Genomic DNA, 18139 nt, shown 5'->3' with positions numbered 1-18139 from the left:
TTTTTTTTTTTTTTTTTTTTTTTTTTTTTTTTTTTTTTTTGGTACCGGGGATCGAACTCAGGCCCTTGCACCAGCAAGGCAGGCAGTGGAACCACTGAGCTAAATCCCAGCTTAGCACATATTTTTTAACGAGTTTGCCAGTGGCCAAGAAATCTTGACGATCACTATCAGTCTTGATAGAAATACTATTATGCACCAAATGCATACACTCTAAGGCTGGTGCAAGCACAAACTAGGCAGAATATATTTATTCTCTCCTTCTGAACTCAAGATCGGACTTGGGTGCATGTTTTTTTTTTCTGGTTCTCCACGCTAAACAAAGGCATGTTGTCGTTCATAGAAAGAGTAGCAGTTGAGCAACCACCGCAGAGATGGTCTGAGGTTGAATGTACACATCTTCTCTTTTCATGGGCCCAAGTTTCTTTATTATAATATTATTGAAAGACTGTTTGTAGTAGAAACCACAGTGCTGGTTGTGCTATCTGCTTCTATCCAGAGTTCACAGCGCTACACAGACTTATTCACCCATATTCTCAACATATGAGCTCTAGGTATATTCCTGTATCTCTCAGGAGATACAGATATAAGGATATAAGATACAGGGATACGATTTCATCCCTAAAATAATGCATACTATATGCCAGGCCCTAGTCTAAGTGCTTGAAGTTGATTAATTCACTTAACCAGTAAAAACAATCAAATCTGATAGGTTTGTGATTACCTCTATTTTGCAGATGAAGAAACAAAGGCACAAAGAAATGAACGGGCCCTGTGCCGTTCACTGGGTATATTGGCAGACCTAGGATTTTAAACCCAAACAAGTCTCATTCCACAGACCCCTCTATGAACTATTGCTTATGACTTCACTGAATAAATAAACACAGAAGTATTTTCAGTATAATCACTAGGGAACCCCAAAGACATCTTGATATTGTAGAACCCCTGATGTCTGTAAAACTTGGTTGAATCATTGGGCAAAACCAGTGTTTCAAATGCTACTCAATTTGTAAAGTAATAAAAGATGGAAGAGATAGATTCTAACCACTACCAAAAAAGCCAAAGCAAAATTAAATTTAATGGGGATAAACATAAGACATTCTTAAATGCATAAATCCCCACTACAAGCCACATAGGAATGAGAAACAACTCCAGAGTATGAGGACACTTCCTGATGAAGACTCTGGTTCACTAGTGACACAACATGGCAGGCAGACACTGTGCACACTGGCCGGGGCTCCTGAGTGTGTTACTTGTTTCAAGACATATCCAAAACTTCTCGAGGGCAAACCAAGGCCAATTCAGCCAAGCAAAACCTGCTGAGTCTATGTCACGTGGGGAACTGGGAAATGCGGCCAGGAAAAAGAAAGCAGGGGCATGAGGAGTGTGACTCTGACCTTCAGGTCCTGGGTAGTCAATCACTGGAAAAAAGGAACAAGATTCAGCTTTATTGTTCTGAGGAGAGACTCCAACCAAATGGATAAATGATTTGTGCTTCCATGTGAGGAACACAGCTGTGTCTATGTACAAAGCTTTCCCACAGTAGAAAGTTGGAGAGAGTGAACCCTTCCCCTCTGTTTCTCCAGGTAGCCCTGGCCCCACGGGTGACTTTCTCACAGACTTTCACCCTTTTGTGGTACCTGCCTTGGACTTGCAACTCCTGAAATCTCATGGCCTTCATCTACTTGACCACCTGTCCATCTCCAGAACTCTGGGTTCAGCAGAAAGTTGGACCGGTGCCTTCCAAGCTCGTTTCTGAGGTAGGATTCTATGCCTTCTTGATTCCATTTTGGAGCCTTGAATGAAAAGGGAAAAAAAAGTATGTTATCTCTGTTTTCTGGGGGAAGAAATACCAGAGTGCCAAGTAACAAGCCAGAATTAGAGATAAATGTCTCTCCTCTCACACCTACATTCCAGCTCACACTTGAATCTTTCCTTCTACCCAACCAACCTTAGCATTGTAACAGAGCAACCTAGTCCTAACCTTATTCTAGAAAATTGGTCTGCTCCCCTGTGGCCACTATGTCATTCAGCTGAGAGCATACTATCATTTCTAAGTTAATTTGTGACTTAATTGAAAATGTAGGGAAGCTCTGACGTTGCAGAAAATGGTAAATTGTTAAAATAAGCCAGGGTCAGGAAAATACAAAGTTGAATAAGGTTGTGTTTTCCTTTGTTTTTGTTTTTTTGTTTTTTTAACCAGCCTTAATCAGAAAATTATGTTGATTTGTGAAGGGTCTGGACTGGCATCATCTCTGAGTTGCCTGAGAAGACAGTTCTGTGTTCAGGCCAGGACTGATGATTTGATAAAGGTGCTTTCCAACTCAGCTTCCCACAATAGTCTACCTCTGCAGGGTCCATTTGTCCAACGGACAGAACCTGACAAAGAAGACCACAGTCCCTGACTGTGGTTATTCCCAATTTGATGGTCTAATGGTGGTATGTCGTGTGGTTAAATTTTTAAACTCTTAACACATGCACTAAAGCTATTGGTAAAATAATGGCTTTTCTTTTCAACTCTGCTGCGTTTGGCAGCCTACTCTTCAGGAACGGATTCCTCCCATTTCTTCTTACTTCTTGACCTCTGTGGCTATTTTCCTCCTGGCAAGGTCAAGCCCTTAACATCAGGATTGTGTTAAAAGAAAGACAAGCATCTTCAAAAAGTTCTGAAATTACTGGGGTTATGAAAAGTGAAGATTGTTTCTCCTACACAGAGGGAAAAATCTATACCTCAGTCCTGAGCAATTCAAATCTCTATCAACTTCCGAGTTTGGGACAAATGCTCTCGATTTCTCTATTTTGCCCTCGAGACCTGTACTTGCCACCATCTACAGCTAATTGTTGTCAGTAGCAGCGTTCTCCTGGTGATAACTTCACTATCTGTCACTCGTTACCAGTTAATCCACCAATACATTAGAAAATGGAGTTAAACTGAAATGCTGTGGTAATTAAACATAAAGGGCAGGGAACATTTATTTGCTAACTTCTTTCCCAAAAATTATTTTTGCGGAGTGGCAAACTGAAAACCTATATCCTGACACATCATTGTACACGGTCGCCGAGACTCTCCTGGGTCAGGGTGGGGGATGGAAAAGGCCCCTGCCTTCATTCAGGACATCTGGGTGTTAAGCACTTACCTGGAAGACCACATTCACTCAGTTCCTTCTTCACTGAAATGTTCAGGCAAGTCACAGCAGGGTTGTTCTACCTGCTTTCCTCTGTGCTGAGACACACAGGTCAAAAGAGAAGTCAATGCGAGGCTGAAATTCCTGTAATTTACAATCTTCAGCTTGTGGATCAGAGCCAAAGGGCTCAGGGCTACAAAGTGTAAACAGACCATTGTTGCCTCTTAATCTGGGTAATTGGTCCCAAATGCTGTTGCCACTTTGCAGATCGATGCTTTCCATACTTTGTAAAGAATCTGGAACTTTTCTCTATTGGCAGGAACAGTTTGGAGTGTTAATTCGGTCTTTCATCAGCACTAAGATTCCTATAAACAGCCAGGTGATACTACTCGAGGGCCTGTAGACCCAGGAGGCTCAGGGCCTCCTCTGAGAATTCCACTCCCTCTTCTTGTGTTCAGCATCCCTCATTTTATCCCACAGCCAAGCTGACTGCTGTGTGTTTAATCAACAAACACAGTTTCGGAACAAGCCGAGCAGACTGGACCACCTCCTAGAGGATGTCGGCCAGATTTCAGAAGCGGGGCTGCGTCCTTGCTGGGTAACGCGGCGCAAGGAATCTGGCCCAAGGGCACTTGTTTTGTGACATCATCTTCTGAGGAAAAATGTGGGGACCCTGTACAAGAGAAGACCAGGCCTGGGGAGGGCTACAGGCTGTCTGAATCAGGGCAGGTTATAAAACCTCTCTGAGTCTTGTTTTCATATCTATAAAGCACAGTTAATCATATGTACCTTGCAAATTATCATGAGGATTAAATGATATAAATAATATAAAGGATAAGAAGGTGTTACACCTATTATCATATTATGCAAAGTATTTTTTCCAGCTTTAATTGAGTTTATTGGTACATTTTAGGGATACAGTACAGTTGCATTCATTGTTGGGATTTTGTATGCAAAGTATTTTTAAATCATATTTTTAGACTATTTTTCTGCCTCAACCTATACATGACCAGAAACGAAATTTTCTTTCCTTGTGAGACCTTCAACTTGGACTTTGGTATTTAAGAAAATACAGTTTTTCTGATGGGCCTTTCAAGACAAAGACAAAATCTTAGAATTCCTTTAATTTGTTTTTCTCTTAGATTTCCCTTTTCACTTCTCTCCAACCTCCCTAGTGACATTTTTAGGCCCTCATTTTTCTTCTAAATATTTCTAGAATGTCATCAAGTTCTCTGTTAAACATTGCTTGGTCGAATTCTACTTAGTTGTTTGGATTTTCTGTTCCAAATCCGTCTCTCTTGCCCTGCCATTTGTTTCTTTAAATCCATTCAGTCTTTCTCCCTCCTAAATCCCTTCCTAAATCTGAGATAAAAAGATTGGCTAGGAATGAGCTTTCTCCACTTCGGCTTTCTCCAGTGAAGTTATTACCGTCCTCAGTAGTCAAAAAATGGGAATGTATCCCTCCTGTTCGTCATCCATTGAAGTTTGTTTTCGAAACAACACTATAATCGTCTCTTCTCTACACAGACAGTGTGTCACTGCACAAAAGTGCAGAGAATCCTAAGCAAGACATCCTGGGGTTCTGATCACTTTTACAAGCAGTGCAAACTTTGGAAAAATCCTATACCTTCCCTGCGCTTTATCTCCCTCGGCTGCAGAATGGAAATGGCTGTGTTTGCCTCGTACTATTACAGTAAACTGAAGTGAGTTAATACGTGTAAAGTGCTTAGAACAGCTCCTGTGTATCACAAGCACCCTCGAAATGCTTGTTAATAATATTTCCTGCATGTTCTCCTTTTTAAAAAAAATCTTACGTGTATTTAACAATTCAAAAACTGTCCGTTTCCCTTCTGTGTCTCTGACATGTGGTTATCTTTTCATGTATGTCCTTGAAGATATTTATATCATTCCTCCCTATTACAAAACATGATGAGAAATACGAAATAAAGTATCAACAATTCCAAAGATACCTTTCAGTTCTGTCTGCCCCGATCTATGTCTATGCTTCCTTAGCTAAAGTGGGATGAAAGTTTCATTGTGAACCCAGAACAACTCCAGAGTTTACCTAAGAGTAGTTGAACATAGATTAGGATTAGAAAAAAAGCTGGTTTGAATTTTAGGTGAACCTCCTTTCTACTTTCAAATGCCTTTAGAAGATTTATCATTTCAGGTGGGTGCCAAATGCAGTTTGGTACATTCCTCTGAATTTTACTTTGAGCTTGTTATTTGAATGAACTCAAATTCCAGACAGCTTCATCCTTATTTAATTTTTCTTCCATTTCTACCTCTGATAATAAAAAAATATTAAGTAGAAATTGAGATACTCTATTCAGTCCCTGAGAAAAGCATAGTGTTGTGGAATGCGTGCATTTCTTCATCTCAGTAGTGAATATAACTTCATATTTATTATTAGAAAAATACATTTTATAACATGTGCTTTAATGAGTGAGCTAATTTTGCAGACTATCCCGCAATTTTACTGCATGACATAGCAAATTGATTAGATAATGATTAGCAAAATCATCTGTTTCAGTCAACATTTAAAGATCTGCATCATATCATCTTTTATCTCTTGCTGAGTTAAACTGACTTTAAAATCAAATTTGTATAATTTAAGCTTTCTCCTTTTTTGCATGTTATCCTCCAGAAGTCTGAAGCCCAGACTTTAAGCTAGCTAATTCCCTCAAATTATATGCTAGAGGTTTGGAAAGATTTAAGGATAGATCTTTTATATCAAAATGATAGGTTCACAGTTCCTGATTGATGATCTTGTGCATATAAATGATATATGCCCATTAGATAAAAGGGCCTTCTGGGATGAGAAGATTAGGCAAAAGTGAGTTTAGAAAAATTTCTAAATCTTATGTTTTCAGAGAAAGGAGAAACATGTAGCCAGCATCTGTGTTATTGTAAAACAAAATAATCTTAAAGAACATCTATGAAGCTTATAATATCAGCAAGCTCTGTAAAGATTATTTGCCTAAAACTGCATTGTTTCACTCCAAGAGTAAAATGGAAGCTTTGCAGTTACATTGCACGGAATATCTATTTTTTTTCCATTTAACTAAAAAGAGTTATTCTTGGATAATTATTTTTCTTTAAGAAATATACACTATAAATATACTACTGATACCTTTCCATAAACTGACCACGTTTCACACTGTTTTAAGAACAAAAACCTGAAAACACAAGAAATAATGTCATGAGTTTTTCGTTCTTCCAATCTGTAGTCTCCAAACTACTGTTCATACAAATAAACTTTACAACATCTTTGAGAATCCCAAAAAACTTTGGTCAAGATTTTTTTTTTTTTTGGCTCAAAAAGAAAGCAGCTTTGATATTCAAAAATTTGGCCTCTCTCAATCAACTCCCAAAAGGGAAAAATCAGCTAATCTTAGCAAGATGGTAAATTTTAAAGATTCTGTAATCTAACTTAGTGCTCAATCATATTTTAAAATATGATTAAAGAGTAGAGAGTGGGGGGGGAACATAGAAATTTTCAGAAATAACCCAAAATAGAAATGTTAAGCATTTCTTTAGGAAGCATTTCTGTTTCTAAATTAGAGAATGAATAGTATCTTACTGAAAAATAGCAGCAGTGTTTGTAATGGCATGTCCTACTGAGGGATAACAGCAACAACAAAAAAAGTCCACATAATATATTCTGTTATTGGATTATTTAAAACAATATAAACATCAGATTTTTACTGGTCAAGTACTTCAGATGCCACCTTAGAGAATAAGCCAGCTAAATGCCGACACATGTAGACACAGACACTAACACTCATGAAACATACAACTACGCACGCACACACACACACACACACACACGCACACATGCATGCACATACGAACACACATGCACAGAACCTGACTGGGCACTGCTCTGGGTCCTTGATAATTTGGGCATATTGTAAGCCCTAGAAAGAATTTTAATCTACATGGTTGGAAAATAGGGGCCTTTTAAATATGCTGCATACAATTTGTGATGGTCATCTCTAAAATGCTGTTCCTTTATCCTTTTCCATTTGGAATGAATGAGGCTAATTAATTTCAGGCCATACTTGATGAGGTCAGCACCATACAAGGGGTGCGTGCTAGACATTGCTAATCTCTTTCAGCTGAGAGTGATGAATTAAAGATGAAGCATGCCTTTGCAGGCCTAATTTAGAATGTATATCAAAAAACCTACAGCAAATAATACTATACACTACAACAAAGGAAAACTTGTTCGCTCAGACTCCCTGAGTTGTGTTGATTTTAAAGACATTTTCAGCCCTATTTGGAATTCCAGCGATAGATGGATGAACCATAAGAAGAATATCAAGCCGTCTCTCACACACATGCCCATGTGGACAAAAAGTGTGATTAAAGGAAGGAAGGAAGGAAGGGAGGGAGGAAGGAAGGAAGGAAAGAAGGAAGGAAGGAAGGAAGGAAGGAAGGAAGGAAGGAAGGAAGGAAGGAAGGAAGGAAGGAAAGGAGAGAAAGAAAGAAAGAAAGAAAGAAAGAGAGAAAGAAAGAAAGAAAGAAAGAAAGAAAGAAAGAAAGAAAGAAAGAAAGAAAGAAAGAAAGGAAAGAAAAAATGCAAAAACAAAACACAATAATCAGGGTTTGATCCTTTGTGTCTTAAAATTCCACCTACACATTAGGCACTTTTTTTTTTTTTTCAAATCTACCAGGCTCACAATGATCCTAAATTAGCAGTACCTGTATTTAAGTGATGACCACCGAACTCTGTTGGGACATTTCGAAGCAACATGCTAAATGAGGCCTGTTGTTTTTAAAGCAGATATTCTAATGAGCCTTATTAGGTTTTTCCATGTCTCTATTTTGAAAGCCAATGGAGATTGACCAGGTAGATAATGTGATACCTTTTATTAAGCCAAGAAAGAAATTGTAATACAGATGCCTCCAGGCCAAAATGTTCTTATGAAAGTTAATGCTAAGCCAACTTCCGAGTTGTGAAAAGGGAGGTACTTGCTGATCTAAACTACAAAGAGAAAAAGGAATTAGTCATAATTTCTCAAAGATGACTATTACAAGTCCCAAAGGGTGGCAAGGAAGGTGGTTTAGCCCAAACACTGAGAACTGTACCATGCAAAAAATGCTTCAGTTTGTCTAGCAAGAGAAATCTTGACAGGTTACTCAAAGGCACTGGAATCTCTAACCGGTGGCCACAACAGATCCTGACTTTATACCCCAGTAGCTCCCATTAGAACAAAGCTGCTTCGAATTAGGCCCAATCTACATGTTGAATCAATCTTTCATCCCTTTGATTGCTTCTGAAAATATTTATATTTCTTAATAATGCACATTTTGTCCTGCAAGTTCTGATTAAACCCAGACAGGGTTCCCAAAGCCAGCAATGTATGTGGAAGGATGATTTAGGACAGGAATAGAAAAAGAAAAAAAAAAAAAAAAAAAAAAAGAAAAAAAGATTTTTTTTCCATTGAGAAGCCATTAGGGAATATAAATCTAGTAATTTTGGCTATGGAAGCATCAGAAGGGGGTGTAATAAATATTAGAATATTATAGTGATCTAGTAGAGATTACAGAATATTCATACCGTGGTATGATTCCTCATTGCATCTTTGACTATTTGGCTGGTTAGCTACATATAGGTTTTATGAAAAATGACTGCAAGAGCTATGCAGGAAAATTTTTCATATTACTACCAATAAAAATCTATACATAGTATCACCCTATAAAATAGATAGTTATCATAGGAACATGACCGGATGATTTGATTTATATTTTTGTTGGATAAGGAGCACGGTGTAGGAAGGTATTTTAAGGGGAAGGGGCTTTGAGGATTCCTAGTTTGGGGACCAGTAAGAAGGGGTTCAATTTCAACTGTATGACCAGTTAGTGAGATGACCATCAGTCCTCTAACCACTGCAGCCCACAGGCATTTCTTCTTGCTTTTATCTGGAAAAAGAGATAAAGTTTTTGTTTTCTTGAGAACCCTCTTGTTTGAAGTATAGTCAGTGTTCTATCAACAAGTTTGACCGACAGTTGAAAATAGGTATATTTTTAATTGCCTCTGAACTGAACACATACAGACTATTTTCTTGTAATTATCCCTTAAATAACACAAAACAACTATTTACCTAGTGCTTACACGGCATGTGGTACCATGAGTAATCTAGAGCTGATTTAATGTCTACCTCCATTAACATAGCCTATATGGAAAGACTATGATGTTTTATGAAGTGGCTTGAGTTTCCTTGGATTCTGCTATCTGATAGGGATCCTGGAACCCATCCCCACTGGGTATTAAGGGACAAATGGATTCAGAGCTCTCTGGAGGCAAGAGAAAGAAAATGCAGATTTTTAGTGCGGAGGATCTTCAGTGCCAGTCTCATGGGAATGGGAACTGTGCCTTCTCCCCTAACTCCGACCGTCACCTGTTTCAAAGGAGATATTTTCTGTGTGTCTGTTCCTCTCTTTTCCTCTTGGAGATCATGGGTGAGAAAAGCACCAGAAGGCAATGTTCATCGCTCCAACTACCCCAGTGTAAAGATGAGCAAAATCAAGGCCAGCGAGGCTGAGAAATCCAAAGTTTAAACCCAACTCTTGAGAATGGATGCCTACTTCAGGAATACAACACTTGCCTAGCACAGCTGAAGCCCTTAGTTCAATTCCCACCACTGCAAGGAATTAAGTAATAAATAAACCTAGGTCACCTTATCTCCAAACCAGGGCATAGTCTACCAATGCACACTGCCTGAGAGCTTGATTAATTGTTATATTCTGAAAACAAGTGAGATTAATTGTGGTCATTTAGTACAATTCAAGGCTCCTTGCAATTGGAAACAGTAACAGGATAGGCTTTGAATTCAGACTTCCTGGATTAGAATAACATGTCCCCAACTTCCTAGCAATGTGAAATTTAGGCAAGTTTCTAAGCCTCCTAAGCCTCATCTTGTTTTCCTTCCATTTTTTTCTTAGGTAATGGGAAAAAAAAAACAGTATCTAAGAGGGTAGTATAGGGCTTAAATAAAATAACATGTAATGCTCATGATAGTTCATAGTAAATATTACCTGCAATTAGCATTATCATCTTTTAATTATGCATTTACAGAATGACCTGGAATGCAAAAAATTCTATAGGGACTGAGAAAACAGAGATTCCTCAAATTCTAACTGTCCTTCTATTTGCTCACTGACTTCAGACAACTGTGAGCCTCAGTTTATTAACCAGCATAATGGGAATTCAAAATATTTGCCTGGCCAACATTTCAGCAGAAATCAAGTAACTCGAGCATGTGAAAGAACTATTTAAATAGGTAGAGTACTATACAAATAGAAGAATTGCTACTTTTATCAAAATAGTATTGTCCCTAGGTTAGAAAGCCCCTAGATGCTTACATGGGTTAACAGATGATACAAAGAGATAGTGACTTTGTTTTGCTTCTCAAATCAATCAGCTTTTTAAAAAAAAAATGAGACATAAAGCAGGCTGGGAGCATAGCTCAGTCATAAACTGCATGCCTAAAATAATCAAGGTCCTGGGCAGGGGATTTGGCTCAGTGGTTCCGCCGTCTGCCTCACAAGCGCAAGGTCCCGAGTTCAATACCCCATACAAAAAAAAAAGAAGGAGGAGGAGGAGGAAGAAAAGGAGGAGAAGAAGGAGAAGGAGAAGGAGAAGAATAAAAAATCATTGAGGCCCCGGAGTTGATCCTAGAACCTTATTCACCCCAAAAGAGACTCATGAAGTATCACTAAATGGTAAAAAAGCATGTCCTCAATTATCACTGTCACCCATTTAACCCTGCTCTGCCATTCTATAGATGCAATTCTCATAATTTTATCTTAGCAGAGCACTAGATGACTACTGGGTCATAAGGTTTAAAACAGAAAGCTCTCTTTTTTTGCCTTTCCAGTAAAGGGGGAAAAAAATCTAAAGGTGAGAAAAGCACATTCTGTGCAATATTAAATGATGACTTCTAGGAAACCTTTATACCCCTCTTAAAATTCTGTCAAACATTACTGTTCGACCAGCTGTCCACTGTGCATGAATTTAAAAACATTAATTATTGAGATATATTCCCACTTAGGCTAAAAAAAAATCATGGGAAGGGGAATTGTTTTGTGAGTGGGATTATAAAAGAGTTGAGGCCTAAAGGCGTGTGTCTTTTTTAAAAAGAAATTTTCTGATTGCAGATAACTTCTCAATTTGATTTAGTGTCGAACGATAGTGATAGGGTTGATAAGTGAGCATTCATCGGTAATTCATCTTGTGCTGGTAGAAATTTACAGCGAAGCGGTGCTTTCCCAACAGTGACAAGCCGTATTAATCTTCTTCAGACACATTTCAATAGGTGCCCATCTCTGTAGTGTCGAACGATAGTGATAGGGTTGATAAGTGAGCATTCATCGGTAATTCATCTTGTGCTGGTAGAAATTTACAGCGAAGCGGTGCTTTCCCAACAGTGACAAGCCGTATTAATCTTCTTCAGACACATTTCAATAGGTGTTCCCATCTCTGCCCAACATCTAAACGCTCTGGCATCACTGGTGACTCGGAGCCACCTTCATTTCAGGTTACACTGGTGAAAGTGTGATACTGGATTGTACTCTATTTTTTAACCTAATTCTCTCTCTTCCTTCAATTAGCCTTCCTTGCCTGGATTTTCTGCTCACGTGTAACCTCATTTCCCAGGGACAGCTCCCAAACACTTGGCTTCTTAGAGATGCACAATCCCCCTCGAGGTGAGCCACCAACAAATGTTTTCTACAAATTCAAATGGTGTAGATTCGGCTTCTGACAGTCATTGATTGGCCCCTGATTGTGAGCGACCTTAGAAAGTAGAATCTACACAAAGAAAGCCTGCCCATGCATGGAGAGGGCTGGGAAAGAGGCAAAGTATATCAATTTGTATCATTTGTATTCATATTCCATACGCAGTTTACTATTCTGAACTATGATGCTAAATTTTAGCATAAAGGTGCTGGAAAAAGGAGAAGCCATTAGGAGAATAAGGGGGTGGCAGGAAGTCCCATAGTCAAGTAATCATGCGTGCCCAACATATTTGGTCAAGGATGTGAAATCTCCCTCTCATATTTCTGCCTCTTCTGGAAGTCCTCCCTTGAAAAAGAGAAATAAAATGATATTTTAAAGGATCGATTATTTCAATTAAATGGCCCTTTTCTTCACCAGCAGCATGCTTGCTCTAGCTGTATGATGCAAGTTTAGCATAGGCGAGAAATATGAAGAGGGTTTTTAATTTTGGATTCCACCTGTGGGCTTTTTGGTGCTGTATTCAACCTCATAAGGGGTCTGGTCGTGCAAAGAAAGTGAATTTGAAAGCTTGTTTCTCATGCACTTTAGAAATCTTTCAAAAGAAAAAAAAAACTACCAGACACATTCTTATTCTGGAAAGGTTAGATACATCTGCATAATGGATGGAATTTTTTAACTTCCCTGGGTTTTATGCCATACAAGTTCTGAGATACAGGTAGTACACATGTGTGTACACGTGTGTGTATGCACAGGCCTATGTGTCTCGGTGTTACTAGTGTGTGCACACATATATGAAAAAAGATACGCATTCTCAAAACTGTCTCCCTCCCTCACACAAACTATTTTTCACAATGATCATTTGAGTTTGTATGGATCTTAATAGCCTGACTGTAGGTGACAGGTTTTAATGTGCCATATTAATAACTTGTTATCCAAGACAAATTAAGTCCTTATGTGTCAAAAGCACTCGGCACTGGATTATCTACAAGACAAGTATTTATTGAATAAATGTTGAGTCCAATTTCATTTTAATGTGACTGACTGTTTCAGCCTCTTAGGCAGAGACAAAAACCCTCAAACCAATAACAGTGTTGCAATGTTACACCTAACTTGTCTGTTTCCATTATAGTCTCTCAACTTAGGATATGGAATGAAGGCGCTTTTTTTTGCTTCCTTTCTCTTTCTTTCCTTTTTTTGTTTTTTCTTTTCTTTTTGGGTGGTTGTTGTTGTTCTGAAGAGCAAGGGGAGAGATAGAAAAACGGCTGGCATTCAGCCTAAAGAGAAATCATTGAAACAAATTAATCCTATGCCGTTTAAATTGACATGGTAATCCATCATCAGAGAAGGCAAACTCTGAAAGCAATCTAGAATCTGCCCTGCTCTTTCACTGGCCCTGGAGGCACAAAGACAGATAGTAAAAGAAGGAGGGGGAAAAATCATAAAAGTTAGAAATGCCTTGGAAGAGAAAATTGGTTGTATCAGTGCTCACTGTCCAGCCCCTGCAAGTCTCCTGTGAGAGGAGAGGTTAACTTTCAGCAGTGGCTCTCTCCAGTCTACCTCTCAGTGGCTGAGCTCTGGAGCCGAACTCCAATAGTCAGCCTCCTCTCCAGGCTGCTAACCACAGTCTGACCCCTACATCAGACAGACTTGACAGCATCCACAGGCACACAGAAACTCCCCAAAGTGCTAAGGGTCTTTGGACGGATCTAGGAATTGGATTTTCTTGTTTTGTTTTATTTGCAGTTGTTTGGGGGTCTCTGATGGCAAAGTGTAGGAGGAATCTTTTTCTCCTTTTCCTTTCCCATAACCATTTCATTTTGTGCTGTTTGAAAAAAAAAAAAGCATGATGTTGGAATCTTTAAAAGACTCCTGTAGCATCCCTAAAAACTGAGGCAAGCCATCATGCCCTGCCACTTATGTCTCTCTTTTATTTTGGAGGCTTATTTCAAATCTCCTTTCACTTCAAACAACCTACAAGGATAGTAGTTAAAATTTGATTAAAATTTAATGTTATCTCTAAAGTGGAAATGTTCCATCTTAGTACACTGTTAAGATGAAATAAAACCCAGTTAAGAGTTCAATTTGAAAAATAATGTGTCTGTATGTCCAACATATTGGATTTCCAAAATCCTAAGGATTTTCTTCTCATTAATTAAACTATGTTTTCTATTGTTAGGGGAGAGTACATTTATAGGACATAACCTTCTCATTTCTGCCTGGATGTGTAAATTTGAATATAAAAGTGAATTTTATTTTTCAATGTAATAATATATTCACCTATAAAGGCATGGAAATTTGAAATATATATACATATATACATTTTATATATATAATTTACTCTATTAACAAGAGTGTGTGAAGACAAAAACCCAAATACCTTAGCAGAAGGGGATGCAAATTTAAAAAAAAAAAAACTACACCCAACAGCTGCCCTATTTTAATTTATCCAAGATAGAGTGTCTTCTAGCTTGGGAAGAAAACTTTGTTACTGAAATGTTAGAATAAATATCACACCTCTTTTCTATAATAAGAATTTTTATTCACTGGTTTTTAAAAAGGGGCATATAATTCTTGCACATTGACTAAGGCTTTTTAAAGTACATCAGCATAAAAGAAAAATTTAAAACATTTCCAGGGTAAACAGGAAAAGGGAGTTAAAGGCTCTTATATCTAATATTCATCCACATTCATATTAGCTGCTGTTTTAAAACTTGTTAGGAAAGAAGAAAAGTTTCAGATGTTTGTTTCTAATAAAACCCGGGAGTTGGAATAGTAGCTCCTTGGTTGCTGCACATTGAACTGGACTTCTTGAAAAAAGCTTCTGGTGTCTTTGAATTTGTTTTCAATTTTAATGCAATGGAGGTTTCTGTAACATAGCATGTGATTTTTAAAAGCTATAAAATTAACCAAAATCCCATGGAAAAAAATCAATGAGTAAATAAGTATAAGTCATTTTCCCTCAAAAGTAACTGTGAAGAAAAATAACTTTCTAAACCTCTGCTGCTATGTTTCACCACCCCAGCTTCCTTTTAATTACTTAGTAATGTGGCAACAAGGGATAAGTGGAAAGCTGTAACATCACTTGGGAGGAAGCAAGTTATGAACACGTACTCTGCAGAGAAACAGTGTTCCCTAATTTTTAAAACTACTTCTCCTTGACGTGTGAGGTGATATAACCCTGTCGTGGGACACCCAATGTGACATTCGTCATGAAGTCAGTACGCCCTTCCTGTAATGTTTTTGCTTTAACTGTTTAAAACGACATCCTCTCAATCAACTTACCATGGACAAGTATGTAGAAATCTGTGGGATAAGCTTGCTTGATTTATAATAAATTGTAAGGCATAGATCTACCCTATACTCAAAATCAAAATACCAACATAAATTTTCTTCCAACAAGTCACTTTGTAAACTCTCTACTTCCTATGGCCAAGACATTAAATATGCTATTAAATGGTATCCTCCTTCATTGTGCACAGAATTGCTTTATTTTTAACACCTACCTTCAACAGTTTAAGAAATAAGCTTTTCAAGGGGAGAGATGAAGCTGATAATGTAATTAATGCAATGCTTTCTAAATGTATGCATAATGTTTCTCTGCTGTGGTTATCTCTGGCCATGTACTTATTCTCAAATAGTATGCTTTTTATTGAATCTCTTTCATTTTGATTTTCAAAAAAAAATCCCTAAAAGCTAATAAAACAGAAAATACTCCTTCAATTATATTTCTCTTTCTGAAATTCACCTCAAGTTTCTGGTCCGAAAAAAATAAATTAAATAGATCATGGGTTGTTCAGTATGTACTTTCTTGAAGTACACTGCTGTAGCTAATAGACAATATTAATTTGTCTGTATTTGCCAACCACCTTCACATTTAGGTGGCTGGCACTCGATTCTGTTTGATTAATGCTTTTTGGGTGACATACCAAAAACTAACTGTCATTTTATAGATTTCATTACCGGGCTCTTAAAAAAGAGAAAACATTACATGATTAGACTGTCCTCTCTTACTTTGTTTGGTTCTAAATAAGAACTGATGCCCACATGGCTTTCAGATGCCTTTGGAACTTTCTCAGTGAGAGTTACCTTGCAGCTTGATATTAATATTGAAAGCATCTATTGCCCATATCAGACTCGGTGAAGTGGCAGGGAGTTCCTTGTGCCATCCTCCTTAGTCTATTCTCCTTTAACTCCTCAATCCATTGAAAAGTGGTGTGCGTGGGGCGGGGGTAGAATGACATATCCCCGCATTTTAAAACAAATGGATTATGCAAAAGATGCTCACCTTTTGTTCAAATGCTCTGGCAAAGCTACCAAACTGGAAATCTGATATTTTCACTTTGAAGCATCTTGCTATGATTTTGCGAGCCACACTGGCTTTACCATCACTAAGTTGCTTCAGCTTGTATTTTAACAATAGCAATTCCAAGGAGCTCATTCAAAACTCTCTTTGCACTGCTTTCTGCCAGACTGCTGGAATGTACAAATGAGTGACAGCTTCTGTCTAGTGCTTGAGTACATGAACCTTTAATCCACCCAGGAACTTCTAACACCATGTGAATATATACACTTCCATCTGAACACATCTTGCACATGACTGTCCTCTCCTGACCCATTCAAATGCCAGCTTTGAAGCCAGTAGAATATATTTTCTCATCTCATCCAGATTTTATGGCTATGATTTGGCTACCGGCAAGATTCTAAAATCACCCTGACTTAAATGAAAGGTAAACTGTGCCTTGGTTTTGGTTCTTCACACCCATCTCACACAAGAATCAGCTGTATACCTGTTAGAAATATTTTTAAAGTGAACTGGGTGGTCAGTTAAATAGAAGGGAATACTGCCCTACACTGTGCTCTTGCTCTCTAGTTTATTCTCCTCCGGGAGGGTGCGTTGCTCGTGGGGGTCACCCCATCTCTGAATCCAGGATGGGTGGAGGTGGGGGCCTCCAGGAGAGGCACAAAGCTCTAAAAGCCTTGCAACTGGAATGCATTGGTCCTTCCTCCCTCCCTTCCACCCCTTCTTCCTTCTTTCTTTCCCTCACTCCTTTCCACCTTTCTTTTCTTCCTCCCTGTCTACGACAGCCCCTTTTGGTAGATTAGTGTAGTTAACCTCGCTCTGGCCAAGCCCAAGAAGGGTTAATGGAGATCGGCTCCTGACAGCCCTCCAGGCCAGCTAAGCCTGCGAGCCTCCACCTCCATCGCAGGCATCAGAGGACCACGGGAGAAGGAATCCAAGGCACTGACCGCCTCACACCTGAACACATCCTTCCGGCCCACTGAGAGTCCTACTTTCAAAAAAAAAAAAATTTTTTTTTTCCTCTTTTGGAAAACGGTTCATTGCCTGTGCAGCTAAATTTCCTGTTGCATCGAAGAGCTGAGCTGGGCAGCCTGAACTGACTTTCCCCAAGCTGCCAAGAAAACTGAGCAAGAGGGTGGGTGGGGAGGGCGACCCTCCTCACACGCATGTATACATACATCAGTGTGTACAAGAAGCTATCGGTTTCCTCAAGAAAAGCAGATTTCTAGGGAAAGGGCAGGAGAGGTAAAGGGAAGAAGAAATCGGAAAGGATTTTGCTCGGTCCTCACCTTCCACCTTCTCTTTTCCCCAGAAATCAGTGCCTACTTGATTATTTGCAGCTGTTTGGAAGCTCAAGGTTTATTCACAGTAGCAAGGGAGACTCGAGCTTCCAGAAGCGAAAAGCCCTTCTCGCGCCAGGACGTTCCTGCCCCACTTGGGGGGAGGTATTTCCCTCCCTTCCAGCAGGTCGCCAGCCCTCCACCGCGGGCTCAAAGCCTTACGACCCTCGGTGCCAAACGTGTTTACACCCCAGCCCTGAGGCTCCCGGCACCGAGGCCCGGGGCCCGGGCAGGGTCCACCGCCGGGGTGTGGCCCTGGCAGCCCCAAAGCCAATTTCCCGCCTGGGAGAGGTCCTGCGAGCTCCCTGGAGCTGTCACCTTCCCTGCTGCTGTCCCCCGTGACCTCACGCCTCCTGCCACCTGCCCACACCCCGCAAGCCTGGAGTCCACTGGCCAAGCAGTCCCCAGCGGCTCCGCCACGCGGCAAGCGCCCTGGACACGGGCTGGGTGGGTGGGTCATCCGTGGGGCGCTCTTGGGATACGATCAAGGAGAGGCCAGGCATAGGCTGACCACGGAGAAAATTCATGAAGCGCTGGGTTCTGGCTGGAAGAAGCCCCCAGATGGCAGAGGGAGAGCGAGCGCTTTAGGCCGCCTGGAGAGGTCGCGGGTGGGAAACGCGCCCGCGTCCCC

The 18139-nt window shown here is 39.6% G+C and overlaps 1 long non-coding RNA gene across 1 annotated transcript in view; it reads right to left on the bottom strand.

The window, feature by feature from the left end:
* Nucleotides 1-1136: 1136 nt before the first annotated feature.
* The window catches only part of LOC117285207, a 22092-nt gene continuing 5089 nt past the window's right edge, over nt 1137-18139 (bottom strand). The window contains exons 2-3 of the long non-coding RNA XR_004516180.1: nt 3135-3220; nt 1137-1793 (exon numbers count right to left, since the gene is read on the bottom strand). This is a non-coding gene — a long non-coding RNA (uncharacterized LOC117285207). The remainder of the gene's footprint in view (nt 1794-3134; nt 3221-18139) is intronic.

The sequence above is a fragment of the Fukomys damarensis genome, unplaced genomic scaffold (assembly GCF_012274545.1).
Source record: "Fukomys damarensis isolate Sample0158 unplaced genomic scaffold, DMR_v1.0_HiC HiC_scaffold_7, whole genome shotgun sequence".
In the NCBI taxonomy this organism is placed as follows: Eukaryota; Metazoa; Chordata; class Mammalia; order Rodentia; family Bathyergidae; genus Fukomys; species Fukomys damarensis.
This window is presented reverse-complemented; position numbering and strand designations above follow the sequence as displayed.